We start from the raw sequence: 17881 nt of genomic DNA on the forward strand, positions 1-17881 counted from the left end.
CCCTCTTGCAGTACCCATTTTCGGACACGCGATGGCAGCAGCGAGCAATCCCGAACGATCTGCGCATGCTCGTTCCCCCCACCCTCTTGCAGTACCCATTTTCGGACACGTGGTAGCAGTAGCGAGTGCTCCCCACCGCTCTACATATGCGTATCGTCCCCTCAAAAATACAGTGCTTATTTTCCCACATGTGGCTCTCAAGCGATCTGTACATTAATCCCTGCTCCCCATCCTCTACTGTTGCAGTACCCCCTCTCCTTTGCAGTACTGTTGCATCCCCTCTCCTTTGCAGTACCGATATTTGGACACGAGATGGCAGCAGCGAGCTCTCTGCGCATTCACGCCGCTCTCTTTCCATTGCAGCAACAAATTTTGGCACGTGGCAGCAGCGTACATCGCTACCGAGCAATGTTTACATTCTTTCGTGATTCCGCCCCCTCCTCCCTTGCAGTATGGATTTTCGAACACGGAATGACAGCAACGAGCGCTCGCATGCGCGCTTCTCCCTCCCGCTTGGAGTAGCAGGTCTTGGACAGGCGGTGACATCAACGAACACTCCTCGAGCGCTCCGCGCATGCGCGCCCTTTCCCTTGCAGTACCGATTTTCGGCACGCGGTGGCAGCTGCGCACTCCCACAGGCAGCAGTGTGCCCCTGCGGCCAAGACCACCAATGGGAGCCTGGCTGCATCAGACGGATGTCTCCAGCAGGATTAGGGAGAGCATCCTCCCACTCTGCTCAGCTTTGGTGAGGTTGCAGCTGGAGTATTGGGGGCAGTTCTGGGCTCCCCAGGACAAGAGGGACTCGAAGCTACTACATAAGGTCCAGCAGACAGCGACAGAGCATCTTTCTTATAAGGAAAGTCTTAGAGAGCTGGGTCCGCTGAGCCTGGAGAAGACTGAGGGGACCTCTGATCAATATGTATAGCTACCTGAAGGGTAAATGTATGGAGGAGGGGGCCAAACTTTTCTCACGGGTGGCTAGTGATAGGACAAGATGTAATAGGTACACGTTGAAACACAGGCAGTTCCATCTCAAGGAAGAGGAAGAACTTCTTTCCTGTGAGGGTGACAGAGCCCTGGAACAGGCTGCCCAGGGAGGTTGTGGAACCTCCTTCTCTGGACCTCTTCAAAATATGCCTGGATGCAACCCTGTGCCATGTGCTCTAGGTGTCCCTGCTGGAGCATGGGGATTGGAATATGTGATCTTTAAAGGTCTCTTCCAATCTCAACCATTCTGTGATACTGTTTTTTAGATAGGCCAGTGCAGCAGTTGTTGAACATGAGTGCACAAGTGCAATTCATCCTCAGGTACTGGCCTTTGTTATGTGAGGGCAGTACTGACCCCCCCCCCACACACACACCTTAGGCCGACAGTATTGATTTTCCAAAAAACAAAGGCAGCAGGGGGAGCACCCGAGTGCATTGGGTATGCACAGTCCCCCTTACCCTCGCCCTACCAAGTTCGAGGTACAGGAGAGCAGCACACAGTGCTTCACCATACAAGGTGGATGCATGCTACTTTTTCAGCTCCATTTCTGCTTTATTAACAAGCTCAACGGGCTTCCTCTCTTTCTCAAACGTTGAGATCTTCTGGTTTTGGTTTCTTTTTTGATTTATTCTTTTTTAAACAGTAACTGTACTGAAACAGCTATTAGTGTTTGAAAAATAAGAATCCATCATTTTATACAGCTATCTTTCCACCGTCTTTACCTGGAGTGAAGCAGATAGCTTCTTTGAACGCAGCTGCAAGAACCATGTTGATGTGCGGTCCAAACTTGTGATTTCTAGGTGCTTAATATGATGTCTGCCAGTCTTGAGCAGCTCTCAAAATGTTTTATTTTTCACCTGCAACCCTTTGGTTGCAGTACTGTTTTTCAGACAGGCCAGTGCAGTGGTTAACAGCTGGGAACACAAGGCGCACGCAAATGATTCACCTGCAGTACTGTCTCCTGGCACCCGAGGGCAGCACTGAGCCCCCCTGGTGCGCACAGCACACGCGCTCCCGCTTCCCGGGCACAGTGCGGGGCCATGGGGCACAGAGCGAGCGCGGGGCACACGTACAGAGCGGTCCCCTGCGTGCAGCTGCGGAGCCTGCCCACTGAGTGCACGCACGGCTGCTCCCCCCCACCTTGACACATGCACGGGGACGTCCCTTGGGCACATGCGCTTCAGCAACCCAGGGGAATCATGCACAGCAGTACCCATCCCCTACAAACTTTTCAGCCTTTGCTGAAGTCTTTCTTCAGAAAGGACAACAGGGTGCTCTCGTTTCCAGGTGTTTCTGTTTTACATCACACTCGCACCCTTTCTGCTATTGTAGTGTGAAACAAACATTCGTGGTTGGGTCCATCTTTCATAGAGATTTGTGCTCATCACCAATGTACCTGGGTAGAAGCAGGTGACTTCTTCTGAAGGCTTCAGGAACCAACCTTTCACCTGACCAGTGTGAAATAAAGCACAAAATTACTCAGAAGCTGCCTTAGAAATACAGCTGTATAGGAAAAAAAATGAGTTTTACACTAGTGAAACCCCTCTCAAAACAAAATATTTCAGGGATACATTATTTTATTCTGGCTGCTAGCCCAACTACACAGAGCCTCCACACAGACACAGGTTCACACACACTCCCCATGCATGCACACACTTGCAACAGCCAGCAAGCCCTACATCAGTACAACTGCACAGCTCTGATTCTCCAAACAAGACTAGATAGTATTTACATGCCACTGACCATGGCAAAGAAGGGCCAGCACATCCCAGAACAGGAGTGCAGAACACACTAGAAAGCACCAAGACTTTGACAACATGGGAAATAAAATGATGAAAGGACACCAGGAAAGTACATGAGCACTGGAACGGTCATGCACGAGCAACAGACCAGTAGCTGAGGAGGCCACAACAATGCCCACAAAGACGTCTGGCCACAAATGACAGAGCCCCTTTCAGCCGGCTACACAGAAAAAGCCACGATCTGCTGGCAAGCAAGACCAGGCAAAAGACAATGTACACCTCCATGCTAGCCCTGCAAACAGTGGGACATGCTCAAAGAGCACAAAGAACGAAGAGCAACACCAGAACCCAGCCAAAAGGAAGAGAAGGTACGACACTACCCACTAGACTATCCAGCAACACAGGCACAGGTTGGTGCTGCCCACCCAAGCACATCCACACATGCTACCCTCACTACACCTGCCTCTCCCACCAATCTTTGAGAGGAGCCCTCCACCCACCATCGCTTGGCAGCAACATGCACACAGAAGCACACACACACAACACCCTCTGCCCCTCAACTTAGCTTTGACAGCACTCCAGGTCACCAACAGGTCTCAACAGATATCCGCAATGGCAAACAATGCATATCCTCTTTTGTCTTCCTCAAGGTGCCACATTCACCTTCATCACCTGCCAAAGCAAAGAGCAAGTGGTCACTCCTCTAATAGTCAGCGACAGCGTTGGCAGCAAGAACCATCTCCACCAGAGTGTCAGGGTCTCTGTGCTGCTCACCTGCACTGCACCAATTTCAAACACTGGCATCATGGCCAGAGTAAAATCCACAGCACTTGGAACAAACAAAACCTGTATCTGTCAACAGGCCATACTCACCAAACCCACAACACCTGGTAACAGTTCGCCCCACCCAAATGCTCCATCATGTTTCCTCCTAGAAAAGGCCCATACATTACCCCAAAAAATGCAGAACAAGAATGTTCACCAAGAGGCAGATCAATATCAGGTCCTGCACAATATAGCTAGTATCCAACAAGCTCCTCCCTCCTTACCTACTCAGGCTCCTGGAGGCCACTCAACTGCTTCTCTCCCCAACATCCTGAAAAACCTCTAAACACAGAGAGACAGGACCACTCCTTGAGGGGATGCCAAACCCACACCCCATCCACAGCACTGTACCTCCTTCAACACCTGTTCCACTCCACTTTACCTATTCTACTCACCCATTCCAAACACCAGACTATGCACCACAACCACCAGGCACATGACAAAGCACAAGAGCAGTGGGCAACAAGGCCAGCAAGACATGCCCCACTACACTAGGCACCGCTTCTTCCTCCAGAAGATGAGCAACGCACTCCCTGCCTCACTCCACACCTGCACACACAAAGCAAAATGGCATCAGCATACCGACCAATCACAACACTCTCCTTGGGATAACAACCCTCCAGCTCATCTTATTATTAAGGTACGACCCTTTCTTTCTTCCTCTGTCTCCCTAGGGCCTGCTAGGAACATCACCTGCATCTTCCCCAGAAAACAAAAAGACAACACACACAACAAGAACAACTAATGGTGGCACACAAGGCAGCCGAGCAATCACCATTCCAGTCCCTCACCACTACACTTTACACACTACCACCATGAACACGCACCAAGGCAGCTCCAGCCTCAAACACAGACACACACACAGAAGAGGCAGAAACACAGGAAACCCTACACAAAACGAACTACTACCACACCTAACACATTGAGAGCCAGAAAGCTGGATGAAGTCACAAACGTGCAGCTCTGATGCTCCAAACAAGCCTGGAAAAGAGTCAGAGGCCATTGCCTGCAATGGAAGGGGTCAGCAAGGCTGGGAAGATCAGTGAGGAAGAGGCTGGCAAGAAGGACCTGAGATGGTGTGACCACATGGAAGAGAACCCTGACAAGGCACAGGAAGGCGCTAAACAAGACCGGTCCCAGAAGAAGAAGGATCTGCTGACAAGGTCCAAGACAAACTATGGTCTCCAAGAGGAACATCTGCAAATAGCTCTGAGGCAAAGCCAGAAAGACAGAGCACCCCTTCGTAGCCCCATGCAAGATGAGATCCACTGGCATGAGGACAATGATGTGTCTGGCCAGGCAAAAAGACAAGGGCCAGCCAGAGAGGCCCAAGACTTTTATAATATAGGAAATAAAATCATGAAAGGACACCAAGAAGGCACCAGAGTGAGGAGCGGCAGCTGGTGAGACCATAACGATGGCTGCAAAGATGTTCAGCCACAGACAACAGCACAGGAGCATGGGATGTGCTCCAGGAGCACAAAGAGCAAGAATAATATCAAGAGCTGAACAAAAGAGATTGAAGGTATGGCACAAACTGCAGACTAAGCAGATGAAGCCTTTTTTTTTTTTTAAAAAAAAAGCACAAGTTGTGCACAAGTTGACCAGTGCACAAAGAATGATACTAGCAAAAGTAGTAGGTTACTGTGACACTGGTACACAATATGTGAACAAAGAGAGCAAAGATTTCATCTGCAAAGTTTCTGACACAAATGAACAGAACAGCTTTACATTATATAGGAAGGGAGAAAGAAAAAAAAAACACACACAATAAAAACAGTACTCACATTCAGCAATTTTCTGCAGAGGAAAGCTAAGAAGCTGATAGAAGTTGAATTCCACCTCAAACAAGTTTCTTAGCTGCCTAGCATCCTAGCTGGGTCTGACAACAGACCCATTTACAAAATCATATTCATCTCAGACAGCAAACACAATGCCCACAGGGCTCTGTTGAAATGCTGCCCTGCCCAGAGTTGTATTCCATATCTGGAAAACAAGATTGGAGCAAGTTTAAAAAAATCACATCATTGCCATTTCCATTCCTTCTTTCTCGGAAAATTCCTTCCTACCATGAGTTGGTACTCTGCATCAGAGCAGAGGAACATCAGTTAATTCTAGATTAACCTAGATAAGCCTACCAAGTCATGGCAAGATCCGATAGTAATGATTTTAAAAAGGGTCAGGCAGCCTTTAGGTGAAAAACTATGACTGCATTTATCTTCCTATTGTATTTATAACTCATCTTTGACACAAACGTTCATCTTCTCGGATCATCTTCTCAGAAAGCTTGAACCCAGAGGGATGCGTGGTGCCAAATTGTCCTGACTTTATGATAGGGCACCAAAGTTCTGCACGATCTAGAAAGCAAGCGGCATTTTGCAATTCAACTACTACAAGATCATTTTGTTTTTCTTACATACCTTTTAGATAAATGCACGTGTGCTGTTACTCTTTCTTTTGGATCGGAGGTGACGGAGTCAGCAGTGACAGAGTCAGTGGTTGCACTGCATCCCCACTCCCAACTGGAATATATCTTGCCCCAGATCGGAAGCTTCTGAAGAATATCTGGTTACGGAGCGTTTCGTCCAGGTTTTGCTGATAGGACAGACAGTCCCTAATTTTGTAGCTCCAGTTTGTAAGAGTTAACTCCCCTTTCAAGGTCCTTGCTACAGAGACACTGATACAAAGGGAGCACTATTCCAAGGTGCCATAAGGGGTGTGAGCCTGTTTGTGCTACAGCCACTCTGTCTAGACACTCCTTCCAGGGCAAACCAAGATATCAAACTAAACTGCCAGAAGGGGTCTGCTTCTATAAACCAAATATTTCATAGGAGGGAAGACGTATAACTGCAGAGCACCTAGCACAAGTTTTTAGAAAAGTGTCCTGAAGAAAAAGCATCCTCCTCCCCTACAAAAAAAAAAAAAAAAAAAAAAAAAAGCAATTAGTGGGCCAAACAGAACTGCTGGTTCCCAAGGCAGGTACTAACTCTGTATTTCCAGTCAGAGGAGGTGCATGAGGAGTCAAGAGCTGGAGAACCAACAATGGGGTCTGGAGAAGAACTAAGGCATTAGAAAGGGGTTCAGAAGAGACTAGAAGGTCCTACTAAGACTATAGGGCCCAAACAGAGCTGGAGCACAAAAGGAAACACTCAAAGAACACTCCAAAGTAAAACAAAGGCGTTCCTGGGGATCTGCAGCACCGAGAGAACTCGAAAGCACAGTAAAAATTTCCTGGGGAATCTAGTGCAGATTAAACACATCTTCTGGAGGGCAGAAAGCAACTAAGAGAAGCCAGAGGGCAAGGGCCAGGTCCCACCCGGGACAGGGAGCAGCCCAGCCCTGGCAGGTACCCTGCCCTACTCCCCCCCCTGCCACTCCATCCCCGAGGTGGCGCCCTCGCCCACCACGTCCCCGGCCCCACCGCCCTTACCGGCCCCGGGGCAGCTGCCCCGTCCCGGCGCGCCCCGAGCGGGCCGCGTGGCCCGGGACCCCCGCCCGGGCGGCAATCCCAGCGAGAGCGCGCTCCCCGCCCCCGCTCACGTCCTCCGACGCCGAGTCCAGCAGCAGCTCCTCGGCAACAACACCCGCCTCACAGCGCAGCCCCAGCGCGAGCTGCCCTCAACGGCCGTCCCGGCCGCAGCGCGTGCCCGCCCCCCCACAGCTGCCGCTCGTCCCCGCCCCAGGGGCCGGGAGGAGGGTGGCGAGCCCCATCAGGGACAGCTGGGGCGGCCAGGGCAGCAGAGCCGCCCCTCTGCTGCCAGCGGGTGGCTGAACGCGCGAGGCGGAGCCCTGGCCCGGGCACGCGGACACGGAGGAGGGGGCAGTGAGGCGTGGGCGGCGCCGCCAGCCCCCGTGTCCCGCGGGGAGGACAGCCCCGGCGAGCACTGGGGGCCAGGCAGGCACGGCCCTTGTCCCGCAGCAGGGCTGCGCCGGGAGCCCCCGGCACCGCGGGGCTATCACCACAAAATGCACCCCGCGCACAAAAGAGGTGCATTTTGACCACATGCCGATTTGACTAGAGTTTAAAATTAACCCTTGGCTTTCAGAGACGGAGCTAGCTTCTCCTTGGAAGCAGAGAGTGTATAGGGGAGAACCCTCAGGCTAGGATACTGCCAAGGAGATTCCTTAAGGTCGAGAGACTTCTCCCATCTTCTTGGTGTCACCAAAGTCTTTCATAAAGAAACTAAGTACCACTGCAAATCTGCAAATAGCTTTTATATGCATTTCTCCTGGGAGTTCAGGTACCTGGTCGAGTTTCCCAATTCACGTAAGATTCTTGTAATGAAATGACGTCCTTGATCAGAAAAGAACCCTTCTGGAACCCCAAATCTTGCTGTAATTCTTTTTAACAACACTTTTACCAGCTCCCTTGCCTTATTGGTGCAACATTGGTGCAACATGTCACCTCACGTCACCTTGAAAATGTGTCAACCATTACCAAGAAATTCTTAGATCCACAACAATTAAAAATCAACCTGTCAGTAATCCCCAAGCATAGAACCTCTTTTCACCTCCCCAGAAGGAGGTTTCCTTTGAATTTTAGAATTTTTCCTGGTGCAGATTTAGCAACATTGTATAATGCTTTTAGCAATCATCTTGATTCCCATTGTGTAGCTCTTCGCTGTTTCAGTTAGACCCTCAATTTGCATGGGTGTGCTTTTATGGGTACATTATATCAACCCCCCTATTATCAGTGAAGTCATGACACCTTGTCTGAATGGCGTTACCCACCATCCATCATCAGCCTTCTTGCATTTCAATAATTCAGTCTATCTTTTCTGTATACTTGGGGTTTCAACTCTTAAGGTTATTTTCGTAACCAGGGGTTGACAATGCGAGACTCTACAGCTTCATTCACTTTTCTATTTCCTCTGATTAGACTGTTTTGTCCAGGTTGGCATGCCTTGCGATGTATCACTGCTATCTCTTTACGTTCGTTGACAGCCTCGAGCAGCAGCATTAATCCCTCTATTGTACTTTGTGGGGTTCCCTTGAGAAGATAACAACCCCCTTTCCTTCCAAATTGCCCCATGTGCATGTATTACCCCAATGCTATATTTTGTGGCAGTACAGATATTGGCCTGCTTTCCTTCTGATAACTCTAGAACCCATATTTAAGCAATCAATTCAGCTTTCTGAACTGATATATTTACTATCAATGATTTTGCCTCTATTTCTTCTTCTATGGCTGGCAATCACATAAGCAGCCTTCTGTTCTTTTTCCACAAAGCCACTTCCATCTGTAATTAACTCCCAGTCTGGATTTTGTAAGGGAGTATCTCTCAGGTTTGAACAACTGGAGTATACCTGTCCTATAGTTCATCATGCACACTGTAACAAGGTAATATTAGGGTTCTTACCTGGCCACTGCTCTAGCTCTTTTGCCAATACACTACCAAAGAGTAGGGCTATTCTTTACCCCTTGAGGGAGCCCAGTCCAGCACAGCTGCATTTTGCGTCCTGCTGTGGACATTCAGAAGCAAACAGCTCTGACTTTGTTCTGCCCATGTCATAAAAAAGAAAGTGTCTTTTAAATCCAGTAATGTAAAAGAGATGTTTTACCCAAGATTATCACTGTTAAAAGAGTACAAGGTATCACTGGATATACAATGGATATCAACCACTATTTCACTGATAGCCCTTACATCTTGTACTAAGTGAATACTCTTGTGATTTTCTCACAATAGTCCATGTTCTTAAATTCATTAAATGTCAATTCTAGCCTGATGTAGGCTTCTGACTTTGTAGGATATTGCCTTCATCTTATTGACTTTACCCTGGCTCTAAATCTACTCTTACCAGTTCTGCTGATTCCACTTTCCCACATTTCTCAGTTGCCCAGGCTAAATGGTTCCCTGGCACTCATAATGTCCAAGCAGGTGGCTTCAACTTGCTTTTCCTTACCCCAGCATCTTTTTTTCCTAGTATTTTATTGCTCATTTTCCTCTAGAGCTTTATCCAATACCATTAGGTTTTCCTTGGGTGCAGGAAAAGCGTTCAGAAGCCCTAGAAAATAGCTGAGTCCTTCCAATTCATCTGCAGTTGAAAAAGGAACTTTTACAAATACAGGTATTCCCTCTGTTTCCACTGCCTGACACAGTGGAGTCCGAATCAAAGTGTTCTGCTGTGCTCAAGTCCTGCCTGCAATTGGACTCGATACCTCACTTCCCCTATCATCAATCTCTCCTGAGAGAACAACTTCTCTCTTCCACATCATCTACTTACAAACATTCTTTCAAACATATTTCTCAGAATGTTTGAGAAAGCCAAGACACTTTCTTTCTGTTCTCTATCATCATTCATACATTAAAATCAGATACCAAAAATCACATTTCTTTCTAACATCTTCAAATCAGATACCAACAATTTATATTTCTTTCTTGTTTCACAAACATTTCTCAGAGAAAAAAAGACAAATCTATACGGCCGCACCTAGAGTACTGTGTGCAGTTCTGGGCTCCCCAGCACATGAAGGACGTGGAGCTTCTAGAGAGGGTCCAGCGGAGCGCAATCAAGATGATTAAGGGACTGGAACATCTCTCATATGAGGAGAGACTGAGTGAGTTGGGCCTGTTTTCTCTGGAGAAGAGAAGGCTGAGAGGGGATATGATTAACAGGTATAAGTACATGAGGGGGGAATGTAGGGAGGAAGGGGGCCAAGCTCTTCTCAGTGGTGGCCAGTGACAGGACTGGAGCATACAGTGGCCACCAATGATTACAATACTCCATAAGTTGTTTCCAAATTAGGGGATAGTCCCCTCTACATTTCCCCAGTATTTTGGAATAGATCCCAGAGGAGATCTTTTTCAGATCTCTCCTTCTGAGGAAGAAATATAACCCTAAAAAAACCCCACTGACCACAATGCTAACCACAACCCAAACCCTAACTAAAACCCGAACCACAACTCTAAGCTTAACCCTAACCACAATCCTAAACACAATTCTAACCCTAACCGCACCCCTAACAGTAGACTTTACCACAACCCTAACCAAAACCATGATCACAACCACAACACTAACACTAAACACAACCCTAACCACAACCACAACCCTAAATATGTAAGCAGCTGAGACAGGTTCCTTTTAATTCAAAAGTTCTGAGTAGCAAGAAAAAGAAAACAGAACTAGCATATTAGAGCATGCCTAGCTATATATGAAGTATATAAAGCCTGAATTGGAGGCGATGCTTCAGTGGAAACATAATGTGACTACAGTGAGGTCAAGGGAATTACAGCAGAGATTCATCTGTACCACTCCATTTATTTTTAGTTTCCCTGTTAACATGCCCTCTTCTATATTTATAGCATGCCCCTCCCAAAATTCTTCTCATCCACCCAGTTTCTCTATCTCTTCTTATTACAGTGTGCTGGGGTTTTAACTTACGTCCATCTATTAAAAAATAATAGTAATAAAAAGGAAAGAAGGAAAAAAGAGATATGGCTTTCAATGGAAGCTTAAGTGGAAAAACATCATAATAAATCTGACACATGAGTTCTTCAAGATCAAGAGCAAGGGCTGCATTCTAATTTTAGAGATGCAGCTATAAATCTCAAGTAACTCTACAGGAATAGCTAGAATGACTGCACATTTACTATAGTATTATAGTTGAGACTAGAATTTACCCTGTTATCTTCTACCTTACTAGCAAAGCTGGTGCATATTTACTTTATTTAAATGTTTGAGATTATTCCATCCATTTTGCTTAATAGCAACATACAAGGCCTGGGTTGTGTCTTCAATAGAAGCTTTTCCAAACATTTCAGGAACTATATTACAAAGATTATATGACTGCTCTTGGTAGACACTTAACTCTAGTGCAAATTTTATGATGCAGTCTGTGGTTTCTTGAGCAGTGCAATCAGCAGTTTGCTGATCATATCATGCCTGTCATATTAGCCAAAACACCACAGCAACCAATAGCTAAATTTTTTTCAAGCTAAAGGGCAAAAGCAGACCACTCCCTTTTTAGAACTGCAGCAAATTTGTACAGGTTTATCACTGGCTTCACTAGCACATTTTCACACAGAGGATTTCCCTTCAAGATAAAACCTGTTGAAATTGTTTCTCTGTAGAATGAGAAGGAGGAGGACAGATTGTAGCAATCTGGGCAGGAGAACAAGCCAAAAGAATATAGTGTTCAGGAGAAAGAGTACTGTAGTCAGGTGAAGAGACAAGTGGACATTCTGGTTGCACTGTGATCCAAGTGCTGGAAATTTTACATCGTCAACAGGAATGCATTGGAGAGTTTGTGGAGGATGCATGAGGAGCTTGTCAACCAGCATTATCAGACTGGAAAGCCACTAGCAAGCCTTGGCGCCTGACAAACAGATGTAAAGCCTCGAAGAATTCCATAATGAAAACTGGTGCCATTTATGAAATCTTTTGGGAATGCAGAGCAAGATAGTGGGCTACCTAGCAGAAGATGATTATACACAAGGCATGAGGAAAAACACCATGGTATTGCTCTTTTAATCTTCCTGTAATGCTATGCATGTATGGCAAAGGTGTCTCTTAGAGTAATGACAAAAGCAGGGGAACTATTATCTATAAATATGGAAGGAAAACGTTGGCCAGCTTGTGTATCTCTTCACAACTCTGTGGAAAACTCCATAACTATGGATGCAATGGTGTCGCAGCATGAAGGGGTGTTACGGTGCTGACTGTACTTCTTCCCATCATGTTGGGGTATCCTGCTCCTTCCAAATGCAACATCCAAGGACCAATTACTACAGTAGCAGGATATCATCTTCCAGTAGCAGGATATCATCATCTTATCTGCTGTAAGACTTGCTTCTCCCTTACCTGTGCCTCAGTTTCAGAACTTCCTGTGGTGTCACTCCTGATCCCCAGAACGGGTAAGCAGAGTACTGTGGAAAAAAATAGCTAATAATAAGCAACGCTGTAAGATGCTGTGCATGATGTAGCAGGTGCTAAGTAGGAGACAGGGATTAAGGGAACTGATGTTGGTGAAGTGACCATGCATTTTTCCCCCTCTTCTGTAACAGAGCACTTTTCTGTAACAGAGTACTTCGAGACAGGTGCTGACAAAAAGTGTCCCATCATTGAGGCCCCCTCCTCCCCAGGCAGTCCCGTGCCAGCTGCAGCTGGGCCAGAGTATGAGGTTTTCTTCTGCCATGATCAGCTAGAACTTTGATCTGGAAAGAATTGAAACCACCCTCGGAATCCTGTCAGAAACACGATCAGATAGCGATTTGCTGAGAAGAGGATGACTGGGCCTTGGTGTTATCCAGGATCAGTTATGAGAAAACAAAGTTTGCAGCCATAGCAGCAACTGCCGCCTCTTAAGCGTTACCCTTTCTAGGGCTTCTTGAAGTGAGTGAACATGCCACATGGAGGTGAAAGACCTTGTGCTAGTCAGGAAATGGCTGCCTTTTTTGCTCCCTGTGGCTAGATGTAGTTGTATGTATACCTACAGGAGCGTGTCTGGTGCATGCACTCTGTCACTTGTCTGCCTTCAGTCATTTAGTGCTGTGATAATCCCTGGTGCCAAACAGAGATGATGCAGAAAAGCTGCCCTCATTTATTTTACATAACTGAGTACTTCTGGCAATTATCCCATATGCACTGATTGTTATCTTCAGCTATTTTCAATAGTTTTGCATATTAATTCTAATTATGGAGAAGAAATTGTTAATATAAACAGTGATCATGCTGCTTTATTTAATTGCTAAAACCATGTAACCTCATGCGCAAGTGAACTGTGAAACCTCATATGAACGAATGTTCATCTGCAACCAACTGATCTCATTCTAGAATCTGCCTTCGTGATATTTGGATCTTTTTATACTTAGAGCACCTCTTTAAATACTTGGTACATAAATGTTGGTGGATTACTTTGCTCTTAGGTTAGTCTGATGTGTTTAAAGGTCTGAAATCAGTAGGACTTAAGTTGAGTGTAGGAAAATTTTGTTTTTTTTTTAAGTGAGGATTCCTTAGCTCAGGCTTTAGTTCTCAAGTGTTCATGGACAAACCTACCCATATTATACAAGCATAAAGTACTGGTCAGGAAAGATATATACACACTGCCATCTCAGTCTGTAAAATCTAGTGAGTGTTGACCAAATCAATCATACCACTGTTTATTTCATCACACTCATTTGATGTAATCTAGATTTCTTTTCTTTCACTCTAAGCTTTCCCCGCTTCTTGTTCCCCCAGATCCTGTGCTGGGAGCTTCGTGTTAAAATATTATTTGAAAAGTGTGCATAAAAAGCATATTGATTATCCTTAATTAGAAAACTACAGTGAGGGAAGAGAAAGGTTTTATGAGGTAATAGATAGGAAAGCATGGAGGAGTTTGAGAAAGACTACAGGTGGAAGAAGGGGACAGGAAAGATAGGATATTAAAACGAGCAAGGAGAAATGACAAGGTCACTCTCTCCTGTCTTGTGGGGAGAAGAGATGGTAACACTCAACACAGTGAAATGTCCCTTATGAAGGCACTAGATCATTTTGAGAACAAAGAGAGCCTATCTCTTTTCTCAGCTGGGCAGAACTGCCTCACAGTCAATGGGCTGGCCTTGCTTGCTCTGCTGACACCAGTTTCATCAAAGTATAGCCTCATCAGCTTTGAAGGTATGCTTTCTGGGGCTGATGGAAGTAAACGGCCAGTTTTCTGTTTTCAAACACTGAACAGTGGGAGGTGACAGACCCGTCCCTACGCTTCCCTACAGAAGAGGAATTTCTAAAGGGTGGAATGTGGAAAGTCTTCTGAGCATTATCATCTTGTTTTCCACAGTGCTTAATTATGATTCCAAATGTAAAAGTCTGTCAGCAGTGCTGTCTTGAAAGACCAAGTTACAGAACCTAATATTATAACCTAGATGCTGTGGAGTGAAAGCCACTTTCTTTATATGAGCCTAACTTTCTAAAGAAATTTTCCGGCAAACATAAATCACATCTACTTCCTTTCACACCAGTTTTGGTGTATATAAAGGGCCTTTCATCTTTAGCAATCTCAGAAATTAAGTAACTTGCCCAACTGTTATTGAAAAGATCAATGCCAGAGAGAAAACCAGAGACAAGCTGCTGATCTCTGTTCTAATTGCTCTGTTAACATGTCTGAAAAAAATGAATTAAGAAATGAAAACAGTTAATAAAGTTAAACAAACTTAATAATGACATCAAAGGGGGAACAAATTTGCAAGGATGCATGACTATGCATCTATGCAGCTGTAGCGTACATTCAATTTTCAGGACTCTGGAACTATGACTGCAGTGAACTGTCTTGATCTGCATGCAACACTGGCAAATCATGTCAAGTTCCTAGCAATCTATAGTGTGTGTATTTGCCTTCCGCTAGTAATCTTGTTTCACACGGTATATGCAAAGCTTCTGCTGTTTCCTGTGTCTGTTGCTTTGGTCTACAGTTGCTTTGGCACTGGCTTCTTGCATTGTGTTGAAGTACAACAAAACATTCAGGAATATCCCTGACTTTAGGAACAGAAGCAGCCAGATACAAGTTTATGTATTTTAGGTGTGATCCTCTTGCTGAATCAGAGCCCAAATGAGCAAATATGCATTTCGGGGGTGCAGTCATTCCTTATTTGCTTAATAAGATGAACATGCCTGCTTTAATCCGGTGCTTTTACAAGTAGTATCTTTTCAACTGCACTTTGTCACTGTCAGTCATTATGATGTGTTTTAAATACCCCTAATCCAACCTGTCTTGTGGTCAATGAACTAGAACTTTGAATCTTGTTCTCTCAATTTGTCCCCTCTTTGGTTAAATGATTAATTTTAGTATACAAATGACAGGCAATAGTAAGCTGTGGGAGATGCCAGAACGTTAGAACTTGCTGACATAGGCAATGATCTCCCTATGGAAGGCTTAAGCTGTCATGCAGGCTACTGCTTAAATTCTGGTTGCCTGGGATCTGTCAGAAGGAGGGGAGCAAACCAGTGTAGGTGGGCAAAATGCCATGTCTGAACAGCTGGAACATGTATTCTGACAGTCAGTTACAGTCATCTAAATTCCAATCCCAAACTGTGAATGTGCCAAGAAATGATAGTTAAGATGACATGCCATCGTATGAACGGTGCCAATGTTACAATTACTTCTTATGGGGGTACCGGGAGCTTCAAGTTATGCCAAATGCTGCCTGTAGTTCATGATCAAAACAGTTGAATGCCATATTAGGTGAAGTGGTCAAGTGACAGAGCTTTACCCTTAGGGAGTATTATTAGCCATGTTCTGCAGGTAGGGGAACTGTGGCAGGATGAAGGATGAAGACTTGGACAGGGAGAATGCCTCTGGCAGAGTGGCTAGAGTCATTCAGGCGAGTACATTAACTAATTAGACATGTAATTTTAGAAGCTTCCAGTCTGGCATGAAAAATAAGAAAACTGCTGTCTTTAAGAAGAATAAGAAAGAAATTTTTTCCACCCTTAATACATGGCACCCGTAGGTCTAGTCCATACAAAACATTTCAGAGTGTTTTGTAACCATATCCTGATGGTGTATTTTTAGTATGAAAAGGTGCTTTCTACTCTGAATTCCAAGCCCATTTCTTTTTGGAAAAGTTTGATACTGCTTCTGGTACATTACTGGTGTAAGGCCTATAAGGGGTTTACAGGGTATCGTGCTTTCTGCTTCTGTAAATAAAGCTTGCATGCTGAAGATGTATAAGATATAAGCTATGTAATTTACATTTAACTTTGCCATCCGCTTCTGTAAATCTCGCTTGCTATAAGGGAGGATAAGGACTAACAAGTAATTTATAGTTAACCTTGCCATCTGCTTCTGTAAATATCGCTTGCTACAAGGGAGTATAAGGACTAACAGGATACATACCCTGCTCTTGTTGCTTTTGCCGTGACCCTGAGATAAGATTCCAAACATGCCAAATGGTAAGGGGATTGTGAAAAGGGGAGTTAGTCAATGGTGGTCATAAATAACATTTAACAAAGAAGTTGTAGTCGTCTATAAAAACACGAACCTCTCCTCAAACAGCGCGGATCTCAGGACAATCTGGAAGCAGTCCGCCACCGGCCGGCTAATAAAGCTTGCTTTTAAACCACCAGGTTGAGCGTGCGGGTGATTACTGGGATTACGGACTAACACTGGCAAATCTTCTATATTTGGCAGCAGATCTCAAACAAGTCATCTTTACAGAGCACAGGATTTGGCAATGAGGAGAAGTTGGTTAATTGACTGCTTTTCTTCAGCCAGTTTCCCAGCACAGCTTTGAAAAGGCCGGTCCCCTCAGTATTATCAGAGGGCAAGGGGTCATTAGGATGGTGCTTAGCAAAGAATGAAGAAGCAAAAAATGGAGGGGCTGCCACATGACCTGCTTCTCACTGGTTCTGAACCTTCTCAGGACACTCATAGGTGAGATGCCAGGGAGGGGAATACCGATGTTTTTGATATGTAAATTGCAAAGATACTTTGAGTGTTAGTCAGGACTTAGAGAAGATGAAAAGCCCATGTTTACTTTGGCAGAGGCAATAATGTTCTTCCCTTGCAGATACCATATAAATATTCTTGAAAGTTGACTGGCTCTTGAACAAGCTGCCCGTGCACAGCACTATCCTTCTACTTGTCAGTATGAAGTCACTCTTATGCAGAGTACTGGTTTAAAACTGTTGCCAAGGGCTGTGCCTTTTATTATTATTAGCATTAGCATTAGCATTAGCATTAGCATTAGCATTAGCATTAGGAAGGAAAGGTTTTCACTGTTGGATTAAAGTATCCAAATAATGTATTTCTATATTTCTATATTTTGAAAAGATCAAAGTTTTCAAGAGTCTGCCAAGAATTTTCTGATTAAGGGAAGCAGACTACGAATACAGTCTACCATATTTTGAAAAAATATTCTCTGCATAGAGCAGCTTGCTACAGAGGAATTGTAAAATGTGTCTGTCTGCAGGATAGACTAGTTTTGTACTTTCTAGGTACATGGCTGCTTGCTTTAAATTAGGTATCATGTGTTGAAGGTGTCCATGTCAGCAGAAGCAAATCCTAGCCTAGCTTCTGTTAGAGCAGCCTTGGCACTATAGTTACCTACCTACCTGGTAGTTGTCATAGATGAGGCGAGCCAATTTTCTCATCTCCATTTTATTAAAGTAAGCTGGATACAAAGGGTGACAGCGCTGGGGCAGCCTGGAGGTAATCATTCTCAGGCCCCACTCAAGTCCCCAAAGTCTCAGTATTTATATTGAGTCCAAGTCCCGCCTTTGGTGTTTTTTTTTCGAAGGTTCCGTTGAGTCTGCGCTGTGTGTTGTTGATGTTGCTCAGTCAGAATGTGCTTGCGCCGGCTGTTGCTAGGTGGCCGTTATCTGCCTTCTGATGGTCATTTTGGAGGAA

The sequence above is a fragment of the Nothoprocta perdicaria genome, unplaced genomic scaffold (assembly GCF_003342845.1).
Source record: "Nothoprocta perdicaria isolate Ctin4 unplaced genomic scaffold, notPer1 scaffold_50, whole genome shotgun sequence".
Lineage (NCBI taxonomy): Eukaryota > Metazoa > Chordata > Aves > Tinamiformes > Tinamidae > Nothoprocta > Nothoprocta perdicaria.